General features: G+C 40.8%; 1 protein-coding gene across 4 annotated transcripts in view; it reads right to left on the bottom strand.

Moving 5' to 3' along the window:
- Positions 1-15,992, bottom strand: part of myocd (myocardin) — a 633,805-nt gene that overhangs the window by 535,072 nt on the left and 82,741 nt on the right. The gene's annotated exons all lie outside the window — the stretch shown is intronic.

Below are 15,992 nucleotides of genomic sequence, written 5' to 3'. Positions count from 1 at the left end.
TTCTTTGTCTGCACCCTTACTAAAATCTCATGTTTACATTTTATTTTCCTTATCTGTGCCAAGCAGAACAATTTTTGCAATCAAATGTATGCAGAGCACGCAGACAGCTGTCCACAAAAAATGCCATGAGGTTTCACAGTGTGATTTTGGTAGGAAATACCTGACAGTGTCCCAACCAGAATGACGAGATGTTTTGAAGATTGCTTCATGCATCAGTAGACAGTCGATCACAACATGAGGCAAGGAGCGAATCAGCAGCAAAGGCAGCAAGTGAGGCACAGCTCCTTTACACAACTGACTAAAATATTAGGCTGCGGTCATGAGTTTAAATTTATGACAACCAATGTCACTAAGAGGAAGCTTCCAGGTTTTACTGGCTGCATTTGGATTTGAAACTTATGTAAAGGTATAAAGTGTTTTATATTGTACAGAGATATCAAAGGCATACAATGAATGTTGATTCATGTCAGTCAGTACCTTACCTGAACAAAATAAAATCAAGAATAAAACTGATAACTGCGGGTTTGAGTGCGGACTTTCATAAGTTCCAATGCAAAAGATTTTTAAGAAAATTCACTTTTCTTAAACAAGGGTAGAATGTATTGCCCATTCTTATTTGGTCTTGAGAACACAGTGGTGAGACATCTTCATGAATCACAGGTTTCCAGCTGCTCCACCTCTGTGGTGGTTTAATATAACTGCTCTGTCATCTCAGACACTTGCTTATAGGCAACCTCAGTGCTGCAGATCTAGAGTCATGTGTAAGCTGGTCTGGGTAAGGATGGCAGATTTCCATCCTTGAAAGGCATTGGTAAGCTCAAGAGATTTTTAACCAAAATCTGGCAGTTTCATGGTCATTACTAGTGAGACTAATAAGTCGTTCTAGATTTATTAACTGAATTTGAATTTTCTGATCTGACGTGATGGGACTTATATTCCTATCTCTGGATCATTAGTTCAGGTCTCTGGATTATTTGGCCAATGTTCTCACTAAGCTACTATCTACAGCTTTGCAGGGAAGTGAAATAGAACAGTGAATCCTTTAGTGCGTCAAACCCCAAAGATTAATGCAATATAAACAGTACTATTTATATTGAAAATTACAAACTGAACAATATCTTGTTATTGGCAAGATAAAAACAAAATAGTTCACCCATGATGAAGGTCGAGAGAATATAAGGCTTTGTTCTGGAGTGATTTGAGAGAAAATCCTATCATGGTCTGTAATCTAATGTTTATTGATTTATCTAATAATTGGCTACAATAAATCAACAGATTAAAAATCACATACAACTTTTGATTTCTGGTAATTCCTTTTAATCATCGGTGAGTCAAGGGTGAACTTGCACCTTATTTTCAGGACATGGACATAAATACAGGCAGATTTACGGTTAAACATGCAGGAATCTTGCCCCACACAGTTGGGAAATGGAAAAATAAAAATTATTTTATTTATTAAAAAGGCATTTAATGACAGGCTTGATTTAACAAGGATTTGGATTGGCTGAGAAAAATGATAAATCCTAAAAATAAACATAATGTTTCTCCTGGCTCTCGACAAGGAGGAGGGGAAAGTCACAGTTCTACATCAGAGCTGCAGCTGTGAATGCAAGAAAATCCCAGATAGCGACACAGAATAAATATAAACCTTTGTACATAAATAAGCAGCAAAAGACAAGCCTTTTAATTGCAGAAATGAACGTTTTTCTAGGACTCAGTTCAATGTTCCTTTTACCAGTCTCCTTTACATACTAAACTTAACCCCACATGCAATAAAACTGGCAATTTGGGAAATTACTGTTTAAATTCTCTCTACCACTTATATTTAGCTGTCAATAAAGGTGCGCATATTAAAAGGCATTGTGTCACCAGAGTCTTACCAGACCATGAGGCTGCTCTTTCATTACAGGGAGATGACTGATGGTGATTTAACCTGAGGGTCACAATGCCTCAGCTGAGGGGAGACATTGAGAAGGAACGTCCTTCATGGTAATCTCAGCAGGTGTGGGGTTTGAACCCACACTGTTAGCATCACTCCGCTTTGCAAGCCAACCATCCAGCCAGCTGAGCTAAATCAAGAAACTTATGGCATCGATAGTCACAGGTGAGATGCCTGAAGACTAACGTTGGCTAACGTGGCAACACTATTTAAGAAAGGGGTAAGGAAAAGCCAGGGAACTATAGACTGGTGAGCCTGATGTCAGTGGCAGATAGGTTGTTGGAGAGAATCCTAAGGAATAGGACTTACATGTATTTGGAAAGGCATGGACTGATTAGGGATAGTCAACATGGCTTTGTGCATGGGAAATCATGTCTCACAAACTTGATTACACTTTTTTGAAGAAGTAATAAAGAGGATTGATGAGGGCAGAGCAGTGGACGTGATCTATGTGGACTTCAATAAGGCGTTCAACAAGGATCCCCATAGGAGACTTATTAGCAAGATTAGATCTCATGGAATACAGGGAGAACTAATCATTTGGTTACAGAACTTGCTCAAAGGTAGAAGACAGAGGGTGGTGGTAGAGGGTTGCGTTTCAGACTGGAGGCCTATGACCAGTGGAGTGCCACAAGGGTTGGTGCTGGGTTCAATACTTTTTGTTACTTATATAAATGATTTGGATGTGAGTATAAGAGGTATAGTCAGTAGGTTTGTAGATGACATCAAAATTGGAGATATAGTGGACAGCGAACGTTACCTCAGATTACAACAGGATATTGATCAGATGGACCAATGGGCTGAGGAGTGGCAGATGGAGTTTTAATTTAGATAAATGTGACATGTTCCATTTTGGAAAGCCAGAACAGAGCTGGACTTATACACCTCATGGTAAGGTCCTAGGGAGTGTTGCTGAACAAAGAGACCTTGGAGTGCAGGTTTATAGTTCCTTGAAAATAGAGTCGCAGCTAGATAGGATAGTGAAGAAAGCGTTTGGTATGCTTTCCTTTATTGGTCAGAGTATTGAGTAAAGGAGATGGGAGATCATGTTGCAGCTGTACAGGACATTGGTTAGGCCATTTTTGGGATATTGCGTGAAATTCTAGTCTCCTTCCTATCAGAAGCACGTTGTGAAACTTGAAAGGGTTCAGAAAAAATTTACAAGGACGCTGCCAGGGTTGGAGGATTTCAGCTATAGGGAGAGGTTGAAGAGGCTATGGCTGTTTTCCCTGGAGCATCGGAGGCTAAGGGTGACCTTATAGAGGTTTATAAAATAATGAGGTTCATGGATACGGTAAATAGAAAAAGTCTTGTCCCTGGGGAGGAGAGTGCAGAACTAGAGGTCATAGGTTTAGGGTGACAGCTGAAAGATATAAAAAGGACCTAAAGGGCAACTTTTTCATGCAAAGAGTTGTACGCGTATGGAATGAACTGCCAGAGGGAGTGGTAGAGCCTGGTACAATTGCAGCATTTAAAAGGCATCTGGATGGGTATATGAATAAGAAGGGTTTAGAAGGATATGGGCCAGGTGCTGGCAAATGGGACTAGATTAGGTTGGGGTATTTGGTCGGCATGGATGAGTTAGATCGAAGGGTTTTTTCCATTCTGTACATTTCCATGACTGTCTGAGCAGAGAGATCACTGTCCGAATACCAGGTAATTCTGGGAGTAAACATTAGGTGGCACCATGCTAAGATTTACAAAAACTAATCAGGTTAGACAGGAAGAAAGAGTCAGAGAACTAAAGAGACAAATTTGTTTATGGAGGGCAGCACTTTGCAAGGAATGCTGATCCCCTGAGGGAAGGCAGGTTTCCTAGCTTGTACAGAGCTGAAAATGTGTTGCTGGTTAAAGTGCAGCAGGTCAGGCAGCATCCAAGGAACAGGAAATTCGACGTTTCGGGCAAAAGCCCTTCATCAGGAATGGGCGTTTGCCCGAAACGTCGAATTTCCTGTTCCTTGGATGCTGCCTGACCTGCTGCGCTTTAACCAGCAACACATTTTCAGCTCTGATCTCCAGCATCTGCAGACCTCACTTTTTACTCCTAGCTTGTACAACCGCTATAATGTTCAAATAGTAAACACAGCATTGGTAGCGCTGCCTTGCCCTGGTAAACCTTAAGTCAGTCAAGTACCGTGGGAATGAATTTCTCCAGACATTTTAACAAGTTTTGAGATTCCAGGAAATAGTGCATTTTAGAAATGCAACTTTGCATTGAATCTCAACTCAAGTGTATTGATTGTAACAAGGTCAGCTAGCCGGACGTTATAAAAGTGAATTCCCTGATTGCAGCTGTTAACGTGGCTCAATCAGAGAGCCCTGGCTGACATAAAAATGCTGAGTGTCAGAGATACTGGCACCCTGATAGCTGACTCTGAATGAGGCAGTACTGTAGTCAAGGGTGTTCATATGTAAATAAAAGGTGACTTCGTGGCCGGATAAAGTCTCTGTGGAGTTACTTCAGAAGGTGCAAGGTAGTGGTAGATTGTGTAAAAGGATAGATTTGCAGCTTAGGTAGAAGAAGGACGTTTGGAGAAATAAGAAGCACTGATAAGACAAAAAAAGGCTATGATGGGATGAGGGAAGACACAGAGATTGAAGTAGCGTGGAGAGTTGGGCAAAAGCTTTGGAAGTGAGAGACTACACAGATGAAGAAAAATTTAGCAAATTCTCGATGTAAATTGAAACACAAGCAACAAGTTGAATTTTCATCTCTGAAATAAGATCAAAGGACTGTGGAAACTGCAAATCTGGAATAAAAACAGAAAGGGACAGTGAAACTCGAATGCTCTAGTCACACCTATGAGTGAAAAGCAGAGTTAATGTTTCAAGTCCAGTGACCCTTCGTCCTGTTCTGATAGAAGGTCCCTGGATTTGAAACATTAACTCTATTTTAATCTCTACAAATACTGCCAGACCCATCGAGTTTCTCCTGCATTTCCAGTTTTTGCTTTGTCTGTGACACCTAGATTTAAACCATGATGGTGTCCTATGATCCTGCTCTGCTAGCTACCTAATGAAGGAACAGTGTTCTGAACGCTTGTATTTCCAAATAAACCTGTTAGACTATAATCTGGCATTGTGCGATTTTTATAACCTAAATTTAATTAAGACCCAGGATCAGTGGGATTTTTGTGCCATTCAATTATCAAAAACACTCTAGATTTGCAGCTCTGTTTGAAGCATAGAGCAAACACATGAAGCTGTGTGCACCACATGAAGCCAGGTGTTGCCATTCTGCCCTCACTGACAGAGCCACCTCGCTCTAATTAGCTGCAAATTGCAATCACCTGAAGGCTGTTCTGCTTTCTATCAAGCTAACTGGTCTGTGGGAATCATCTGACCATTCTGTGCTTCCTCCTGTTGTGATTCTTATCAGCAGTCGCTAAGGCAGTTTATCAGATCCAAGTAGTTGTAAATACTACACTCAAACTCTAACATGGCTCAGCATTTAGATATTTTGGAATCAAACTGTCTTCAGATATTATTTCACTCCTCTGGAGCAGGTAGGACTTGAACCTGGGTTTCTTGGCTCAGAGGTAACCACTGCACCATGACAGCCCTGAAGTCTCAGCACTTTTTGTTTATTTTAACTTATTTTTCTAATCAGCCTGTTCAGTGTTGCTAATAAGCAACACTGGATGAGGTGGGACTTGAACCCAGGTATCTCAGGTTAGGGATAGGGATGCTACCTCTTCACCACATGAGGGCATTCCTTAGCATTTATACTGTCCGTGTCTTTCATGGTCAGCTGCCTACGTTAAGAAAAAGGTGCCCTCTGCAATTATCATCTATATCAATTACAAAGGTGGACTAAAATTGTATCAAGCAAATCAACTCTTTTAAGCACGTTTTGTCCTAGAGTCATAGAATGTTTATAGCACAGGAGAAGAAATTGGCCCATCAATGCAAACTCTCTGCACCAGGAACACAGTATATCCCACTTCCTTGTCCTTTCCCTGTCGCCCTTCACATTTCTTTCCTTTAGGTGCATTCCCAATTCCCTTTTACAAGCTACAATTGAATACTATACTCTTAGGCAGTGCATTCTAAACTGGGATCACTTGTTGCAGAAAAAAAAACTTTTCTCTCTTGCTTACCCATCAAACTTAAATCCTCAATGCTGGAACCATTTGGAAAACTGCACCTCTTCCAACTCCTTTACAATCTAAAATACATGCCTGTTATTAGATGCAACACACCACTTGAGGCCAAACCAGCACCTGCTTTTCATTTCTTCTCTCCTCACTATCCAAGACACTAGACACACCCTCCAGATGAAATGATTTACCTACCACTTCATTCAATCTCGTCTATTATATTCACTGCTTACAATGTGGCCTGCTCTACACCGGGGAGAGGAAATGCAGACTGGGACAGTGCTTTGAGGAACACCTACATTCTGCCCACAAAATGACCCTCAGCTTCCAGTTGCCCATCACTTCAATACAGCACCCCGTTCCCCGGCCAACCTCTCTGACTCAGGCTTGCTGCAATGCTCCAGTCAAGCTCAGTGCAAACTGGAAGAACAGTAGCTTGTGTTCTGCTTGGGTACCCTGCAGCCTTCAGGACCCAATATCAAAATGAATAACTTTAGGGCTTGAACACCTTCTTCTACTTCTTACTCCAACCCCATCAGGCCTTGTCGTCACATGGGCTGCTACCACAAGCCTTCCATTGTCAGCCACTGATGGTCCCCATTAGCAGCTATTGATTCCCCTAGGCTGACCTTTACCCATTCCTTTGTCTGTCCGACTGCTGTTCTCCCTCTGTGGGCTCTGCCTCTACTGATTGTTTATTCCTCTCCATCCCTCCAAGCCATCTTTAGCATATATCCTAACATTTTTCCAGCTACAATCCATTCAGACAAAGGGTCACCAGACCCAAAACATTAACTTTAATTTCTTTCCACAGATGCTGCCATAGCTAATGAATCTTTCCAACTCTGTTTTAGTTTCTGATGTCCAGAATCCACAGTTCTTTGGTTCTTTTGCATAATGGACCTCTAATTATAAAGCATATTTGTTGCCAATAGCTCTATTTAATTAGGAAGGTTGCTAAATCTCTCTTTGTCTGTAATGCATCTCTCTTCCAAAACAGCTAGCCTCCTTCTCTTTGCCCTCTTCTCTCTCTCCCCATCACAGCTTTTCTTTTATTTTCATTTTATCAGCCCTTCTTATTTCTCTGACCTTTTAAACAATTTTCTCCACTCATTCTACCAGCTTCAATGATCTGGATACACTTTCCCACGTTATATTTTATCCTTTATATTACCTCTCCACATACATTCCTACCAAAATGCAGCTCTTCAAGCTGCTGTCTATTATTACTCTGTCCTTGTATGTCTCCCATACTTGATTAGCTAAATTTACGTTATTAATTGAAAGGTAAGAAATGAGCATTTCTATCTCCTCCAGCAACTCCAACCTAACGTTAAATTAATGCGAAAATTAATCTTCAAGTGCCCTGGTGAGAGCTAAATGTGCATCACAATCTCTCTACAACTGAACTGACTCACTGCGGGGGTAGCCAAAATAATGTGCAGCCAATGATCAGCGTTAAGATATATTTATCCAAGCAGATACCTTGCAATAATCCAATGTTGTTGGCCAATGGTGTCCTCTGACAGACCCAGCAGAACTGACAGAGGTAGACAGTTGGCTTTGACTGATGAAAATATTGGCCAATGGTGTCTTCGGACAGAGAGTAGAATAGAGAGAGATAGACTGTTGGCTTTGACTGTGAAGATGATGCATCACCAACATTCATCCCACAATACATAAACCATCCATTGCCAACACCACAGATTTTCTCTACTCTGGCTAGTAGTCTGCACCTAGACTAGGTACAATTTACACTTAGCTATTTTCACTGGAATCAAAGGGCCAGGTGATAACAAAATTGTTAGTTCTTTACATGCGCCCAAGTAAGGGTCAAGAAACATTAAAGTGATAAACAGTGGATGAGAATTCGTGCTTCATACTGTAACTCTAATTGCTTTCCAAAGATCATTTTTAATCTCAGTGACACTTCTTCTGACTCTGTTAAGTGGGAGAAGTGGTGGTGGGCGCAGAGGAAAATCAGCCAGATTGATTGCAATAATGCAAGTGGAGCCTGTGACGACAGTTAGAAGACACAGTGAAATCAGGTCAATCTCAACACAGTTTGAAGAGGTCATCGACAAAAAAAAACCCAAAATTCTGCATAAATTGGAACCAATTCAACAACCTGCTTTTCAGAGACCATTAGATTGGAGAATGAGAACAGACTTGGAACAGCCAATATGAGCTTGACCCATTATTCTAGTCATAGTCAGACGCAAAGATAAACAATGCTGAGCCAAGAGACAAAGATCAAAAATTACAAAACACAGGGCTGAAATGTACTGAATAATGTTTGTATGGAAGTAAACATCAGACAAGTCTGAGGTGTGAAACTTCCATTCATGGGCCATGTACAGAAGTGATCACAGTGTGGCAAAACCATAACAATTAAAAGCAGCAAATTATGTCCATTAAATGGATTCTTGAAAGCTACCGAGCTGCAGTACTACAGATTTCCTATCAGCTTTTGTAATTTCTCTCTCATATTTCTCTTCTTCACTTTCATTGCCTCTACTGAAACCTGCTTAGATTTAGAATCGAAAATTAATTTCCCATCTGTTGCTTAAAAGGATAAAAAGACAATCCCACAGAGGCAATATAATGCCAACAACCAGGTTGGTAGTAAAAATAAACGAAGCCTGTTTTGTTTCTTTTTTTCCAATTTCTCCCATCCACAAATTGTTAGCTACTTGGGAGATGATACTGGGTGGTCTCTCATACTTCACTTTTTTTCACATGCATGTCTTTTTGATGTATTCCTAATGAGAATAACAGTGCTGTTTCTTGAAGCAGAGTTAATCTATCCTTCCTCTTCCCTGGGATGGCCTGGAAGTCCCTCCCATTGAATTATACACTGAGGACATCAATCAGGAACTACTGGGACTACACAGCTAAGTTGCTCACCTGAAACCTCCTGAGCCATTGGCAAAAGAAGACTTATGATGCAGGACAGTCTTAGACAGATTGTCTTCAGGTGGTTCCTCACTGAAAAAATTCAGATCATAAACAAATCAGAAGGATCTTGCACCTTAGACATCTGTTGATAGATGTTAGGCAAGTCCGTCTATCACTTTGTCACAAGTGCTACCACAGAATATAAAAAATTAAATATCAAAAATTGAAAACTCTGTTTGTGAACGATTGTGAACCTACAATGAATACAGCATTGCTCTACTGCAAAGGGGTGCAATTGGATAATGGCAAATGGGTAGACATTTTTTTATTGTAGCCAATTCTCTTTCCATTGGCATTCATAAAATAATGATCAATATCTGATTGGAGACTTGTTTTCCAGTTTTCCTCTTGCTTTTATGTAGTTTGAAACCTTTAAGAACTTGATAATATTTTCCAAGTCAATCATAGAACCCCTACAGTGTGGAAGCAGGCCATTAGCCCTTGAGCCCATATCGACCCTTCAAACAGTATCCCGCTCAGACACAGCTCCCTACCCTATCCCTGTAACACTGCATTTCCTATGGCTAATCCACCCAGCCTGCACATCCCTGGGCTCTTCAGGCAATTTAGAATGGCCAATCCACCTAACTTGCACATCTTCGGACTATGAGAGGAAACCAGAGCACCCAGACGAAACCCATGCAGACACGGGGAGAATGTGCAAACAGACAGCTGTCTCAGGATGGATTCGTACACAGGTCCCTGGTGCTGTGAGCCAACAGTGCTAACCACTGAGTCACTGTGCCATGGAAAATAAAACATGGTGCGATGCATAACAAGTTGCCAAATGACTGCATGCTCATTTCACACTGTAGTGGAGATCACTTTCACCCAACAGGGCTGTTCAATGCTCTGCATCAGAGATTTTGCAGTGAAGATGTAAGACTTTCATTGGCACCAGATGAAATATATTCAGCTTGTGTTACGAAGCACATATAACCATTCAGTGAGGAGGAATTTTGTCTACAGATGGGAAGTGGGCATCACTCAACATCGAGTGCTTGTAGAGCAATTCATTCAAAAACTAAAAACTGAAGGCGTGTCTTATCCTCAGTCAGCCATTAAAATAAGCACCAGCACCAAGTTCTACTGACTGCCGCCCTTAGCTCTGGACTCACTAAGTCAAGTAAAAATCATTTCCATGTCTACAGTGACAAGACTATTCAGCAGCTTATAAACTACAATGAAATCACTGCTTACACTTCCAAACTCCAGTGAAAACAAGCCCAGCCTGTCCAATTATTCCCTATTAGACAACCCAATCATTTCAGTTATTAATCTAATAAACTCCTTTGAACCACCTCCAACATCCTTCCTCTAAAGCCAAAACTGCACACAGTATTCAAGATGTGGTCTCACCAATGCCTTGTCTAACTGAAGCATAAAAGTAAGGATGTTATTTTCAATTCTTCTCCGAATAAAGGAGAAGAATTTCTTGGTCAACTGTTGTGCCTTCCAATATACTCATGTTTTGTGGCTTTTTCATTTGACTGTCTATACCCCTCTGCATCTCAGAACTTTGCAATCATTCTCCACAGGAATACAAGTTTGGTTGGTTCGGGTTGCTACTTAATCAAGTTATTCGGAGGCAAATAGTTTGTTCCCAGAGCCAGGTTGAATTTCAAACAGAAGGTAGCAAAAGATTTCGAAATTCAGAGAACCAAACTAAAAATTCAATATCGTAAAATCTTCTGGCTCTTTAGATTTATATCCATAACCATATCTGGTTTCAGCTGTGCTATTGGGGTTGATAGTGTAACAGTGAGAGTTACCTTTGTACAGAAAGGAAAACATTCTTGTTCCTTTCTTGTGGCATTTTATGAATGATAATGGCATATAGGGGAAATCGCAATGGGGAAGTACTCTCAATGGATAAGAAATCTAAACACCTCGGCTGTGCTCCAGGGACATGAGTTCAAAGCTCATCACAGCAACATGGCTAATCTCAATAATAGTAACCGAGCAACGCTTATCAATTGTTGTAAAAACACATCTGTTCACTCATGACCTTCAGGGAAAGAATTCTGCCTTTCTTACCTGGTCCGGCCTACATATGGCTCCAGCAGCACTTTAATGCATTTACCTTTTAATTGTTCACTGAAGTGGCCGAGCAAGCCACTCAATTCGAAGGGGAATCAGCAATGGGCAAAAAATTCTCAAATCCAATGAATTAACGAAGGAAAATGTCACCCTGCTTGGTCATTTGCCAGAAGATGGTGAGAGTGATGGGAAAGACAGAGGCAGAAAGGTATATTGGAAATGGAAAAAAGACAAGTGAGAGAGAAACCAGAAACAAAACATCCACATTCCGATCCTGCAAGAAAGGTTTCCGGAACATTTGTGTTCAGAAGCACATCAGGAATTGTCACATACCATTCCGCAATCTGTGTCCCAACACAATTTCCTGTGCACAAACGCAACAAATGGTTACCGAAATTAATATTTTCACTCTGCAAACTTTTATTGACTATGTTCCAGTCTCAAGTTATATCTCCGAAAGCCAAACTGACCCACAGCTTGGCTCATCTTTGAAATCTCTGGCACTCCCACCTCAAAGTTGTGAAAGGGAAAGAAGTGGCAAGCTGGTGCAATGGAACAGATCATTCTCAGACTGGGGCTGAAGTGGACCATTTGATTCAAACTTAACTAGCACAACAGCTGACCCTGCACTGTATGAGAAGAGAAACAAAAATGGAAATGAAAATTCCTTTCCCTCATACCTCACCTTGACAAGCATTGATAGTCCAACAAAAAGATAAAGCAATTAGGGCACTGTCTCAAAATGTCACCGTGGCACTGACTAATGTTGCTTTCCTTTCAATGCTCAAGGAACAAAGCCATTAAAATGCCATTCATCTTAATTTCTGAAAACTCAAATGTTGAAAGACAAACGAACATTAATGCACCCATATAAACTGCTCATAAACTAAAAACTAGCACTGACAACAAATTGAATTTGAAATGGGTACGTGTAGGTCATATAATGGCTACATTTATTTTGGCTTTTACTGGAACAAGTGTTCCCTGGCTCATCCATTTGCTTTGATTCTCTGCATCAACAAAAATCTATTAAGAGTTGGAGGGCTTCAAGTAACTGTAGAACTTGTAAGAAACTTAAGACGCCAAGAAGAAATCATACAGCGATCTGATACAGGGCAACCAGCCAAACCTGCAAATATTACACGTTGAAGAACCAGCGCTGCAATCCAACCCATGCACTTTGTGAGTGCTGCTGTTATTGTTCACAGCATGGAACCACAGACGAACCCAAATAAATGCTCTCCTTCAGAATCGTCTTGAATGATGGGAGTTAAGTCCCTGAGTTTGCACTTAAACAATCCAGGAAAGGAAGCAGGAACAGACTATTTGGTCCTCTGTTCAGCTGTTTAGTTAGATCATGATTACTACTCCAACGTCTTTTTTCTGCACTATCCCCTCTCCCTGAAGTTTCTAAAATCCAGAAACTATCAATCTCGGACTTTACTATACCTGAAAACTGAGCTTTCACAGCATTCTTGGAACTACAAGACTTATCATTCTTCCAGTGTTATGGACTAGGACAAACCCCTGCAAATATATCAAGGAGAGAGCCTAGACGCAAGCTTTTATCAGTTAAAGGCAAGTGTAAGGTGCAGTGTTCCAGATGTAATTCCGTTTAACATGAGAGTTACACTACTAAGCTTTAGGCAAATCATACTTTATTCTTAACTTCAAGTTAAAAGTCAAACAAAATAAATAAGAATTGGTCTAACTTTAACTCTACTGAAAAACTTAACAGAATAATAGATTATTTAATTGCTACACAGCAACTATTCCAACATAGTAACATCCCACAACCACACCCTTGGCAAAGGCAAATTCAGTAAAATAGACTGTCTCACATGCAATGTTTCTCCAGTCCAGGAGGAAACAACATTAAGAGAAAATCCTGGCAGAGAGACAGAACACAATGGGGGGGTTTTGCTGGAGCAGGGAGAGATCTATGGCAGCTTCAAAACCATAACAACTACTGAAAACTCAACTAAATCCCTGGTTTTGTGGAAGCCTGACTCAACCCATTCATGTTACTTTAATTGTGTCAACTTAAATAAAAACCTCACAAGCTGTTTATTTTACTGGTTTGGAATAGACCCCTTGTAACCTCTATCTCAACCTCTCGCCTCATAGAAAAAATAACAGAACAAAATAAACCACTTAAAGCCATAGTATCATGATATCAGTAAAGAATGTCTTTCTCATCTATATCATAAATGGCACAGCTCTTATTCGGAAATGTGTACACCTTGGGCCGCACACCCACACCCACACCTCCACCCCTACAGGCAAGAGAATGTGCCCCTCCCCCCACATTCCTGATGAAGGGCTTATGCTCAAAACGTTGACTGCCTGCTCCTTAGATGCTGCCTGACCGGCTGTGCTTTTCCAGCACCACACTTTTTGACTCTGATTTCCGGCATCTGCAGTCCTCACTTTCTCCTCTGAAGAATATTGGCCTAGTCTTGTCAACCTCTCCAATAGAGGACAATCCCATCATTGCAGGACAATCCGCCAAATCTTTGTTGCACTCCTTCTATGGTAAGCATAACCTATATTAGGTGAGACCCCCAAATCAGCACACAATACTCTAGGTGCAGTCTCATGAATGTTCAATACAACCACAGCAAGAGTTTTTTTTTTATTCTGCTTGCCACAAAGGAAGACAAATGGTACATTAGCCTAACTGCTCCTGCATTCTAACCTGCAAGGATGATGTGATAGGACAGTGCATCTGTTTGACAGGCAATGCGACAGTTTCTGTTCAAACTGTTGTGGCTGCTCGTGTGAAGGGATGCAAGTCATATTTAATAAAATCTATTCAATGAGATCAAATCTATTAAAGTACCTATTAAGGCTCCTTTCCATTTATTTGGACAATAAGTATCAGACTCTAGCAGAAACAAAAACAGAAACTGCTGGAAAGGCTGTGCAAAGAATTCAGAGTTAACGTTTCAGGTCCGGTCAACTCTGAATTCCCTTCACAGATGCTGCCAGATCTGCTGAGCTTTTCCTGCAATTTCTGTTTTTGTTTCTGATTTATAGCATTGGCAACTATTTTAGTTTTTATAAAACTCTAGCAGGTTTACTTCCTGCAAGGAAGATTTATTTCCACATTGAAGGGAGCTTAGCTGAGGGAATCTTACACTCTGTACATTGGGTTCACCGCTGATAATTCATATGCATAAATAATGTGTCTGTGGTACATAGCAGGGCAGCAGTTGTTCTGAGAGAGTTGCATGTAAGGTGTGGAGACAAGATGTCATGCCAAAACTATAAGTGAGGTTAATTATGTTATTAAATGGCCTGGGAGATTCAAACAGCCTGCCTTCTGATAATTCATTCCTGTTTCTCTCCTGAGGAGAAGCCTGCTCTGAATCTCTGGCAAAAAGATGCAGTGGCTAGTGGTGACATTAAGTGTGCTTGGACCACTGCAATGCTGTACAGACAAACAACCCCAGCAGTACAGTGAAATAATTGAACCTTTGGTGCTTTGGATTTTTTCAGTGTATTTGCTGACTCTATAATGAAGGCACTTTGCATGCAGGCAATGTATTACAATGCAAGACACACAGCAGAAAGGTGTATGAAATGTGTGATGATGCTGTTCCTTTAACAAGGTTGTGGTGTCCTTGGCTTTTTTTTCAGAGAGGTTGTAAAAGACACAGCCTCCAAAAAGTCTGGGCTTGGATTGTTTTTCAGGCGAGTTTGATTATAGCTAACAGATACTGACTCATAAACAGGCTTTCAAGGTTTTTAAAAAAAACTTGTTCAGCAAAAGGGGAATGGCCAGTTCTCCCTGCTCAGTTTTTGTCTGGTTTGATTTGGTTTTTGGTAGTTCAGTGAGAACAGTCAGGTAGTTGTAAAAGCTGTTGGACCCAAAGAAGCAGGTCCATGCTGACCCTCTCTCTGACATCTCTCCTGTAAGACCCTGTGTTTATGGGGATTGTTGTAAGTATTTGGAACAGCATCATTAAGTTGGGATGATCTGTTGGGTTTTCAGATAGGTTAAGTTGTTCAGTATTCTGTTCTGTTTTGTTTGTGTTTCATTTGTTAAGCTTGTAAATAAATTTTGTTTTGTTTAAAACTATGTGGTTTGACCAACTGCATCCCTCTTGGAATATCCACATCCACCTGTTTAAAACAACTAGCAAAGTTAGGGCCTAGGCTACTCACCTGAAATGCTTTGAGGAAGTCTGGTCTGATCCGTAACAAATGGTATTACCCAGCTGGGACCCATAGTACTGAGAGCAAGATTCCAACTCATGTCATCATCATCATCCCTTGTATACCAAGGCTTGCTTTTTACATTCTGTAATTGCCTAGAGACCACATGTTTGTGTCACATAATCTAAAGAACAGAAGTTTCCAAGCAACATCAAGTGATATACTCCAGTGGTTTATCATTTGTTGCCAGCTTATGTAGGCACCTCAGTGGCCTTGGAAACTGAAAATAATAATAATAAAACACACAAGCCCAAAGAAGACGGTCAGATTAACAGAACATTTGACATTCTAATGTCTGGTAAATATAATTTGTTTCTATGGATAGGAAGCAGTTGTTGGCACAACGTGGTGACAAGAAGTTTTTAACAGAGCCGCTGAGTTTCATTTAGTGCAAGATTAAAATCACACATGGAAACAAGGTGGTGATTTGACTTGAATGGAAAGAAAATGAATTACTGAAAGAGGTGAGGTTCTGTACCATTCCATTAAGCTTCTTCAGTGGTTTCTGTAACCACTACATGGTGGCACAGTGGATAGCACTGCTGCCTCACAGCGCCAGGATCTCAGGTTCAATTCCAGCCTTGGGTGATTGTCGGTGTGGAGTTTGCACATTCTCCCCGTGTCTGCGTGGGTTTCCTCTCGGTGCTCCGGTTTCCTCCCACAATCACAAAGATGTGCAGGTCAGGTGAATTGGCCATAGTGTTAGGTGCATTAGTCAGGGATAAATATAGCGG

The sequence above is a fragment of the Hemiscyllium ocellatum genome, chromosome 25 (assembly GCF_020745735.1).
Source record: "Hemiscyllium ocellatum isolate sHemOce1 chromosome 25, sHemOce1.pat.X.cur, whole genome shotgun sequence".
Lineage (NCBI taxonomy): Eukaryota > Metazoa > Chordata > Chondrichthyes > Orectolobiformes > Hemiscylliidae > Hemiscyllium > Hemiscyllium ocellatum.
Note: the sequence above shows the minus strand (reverse complement) of the source record. Positions and strands in the feature narration are given on the sequence as shown.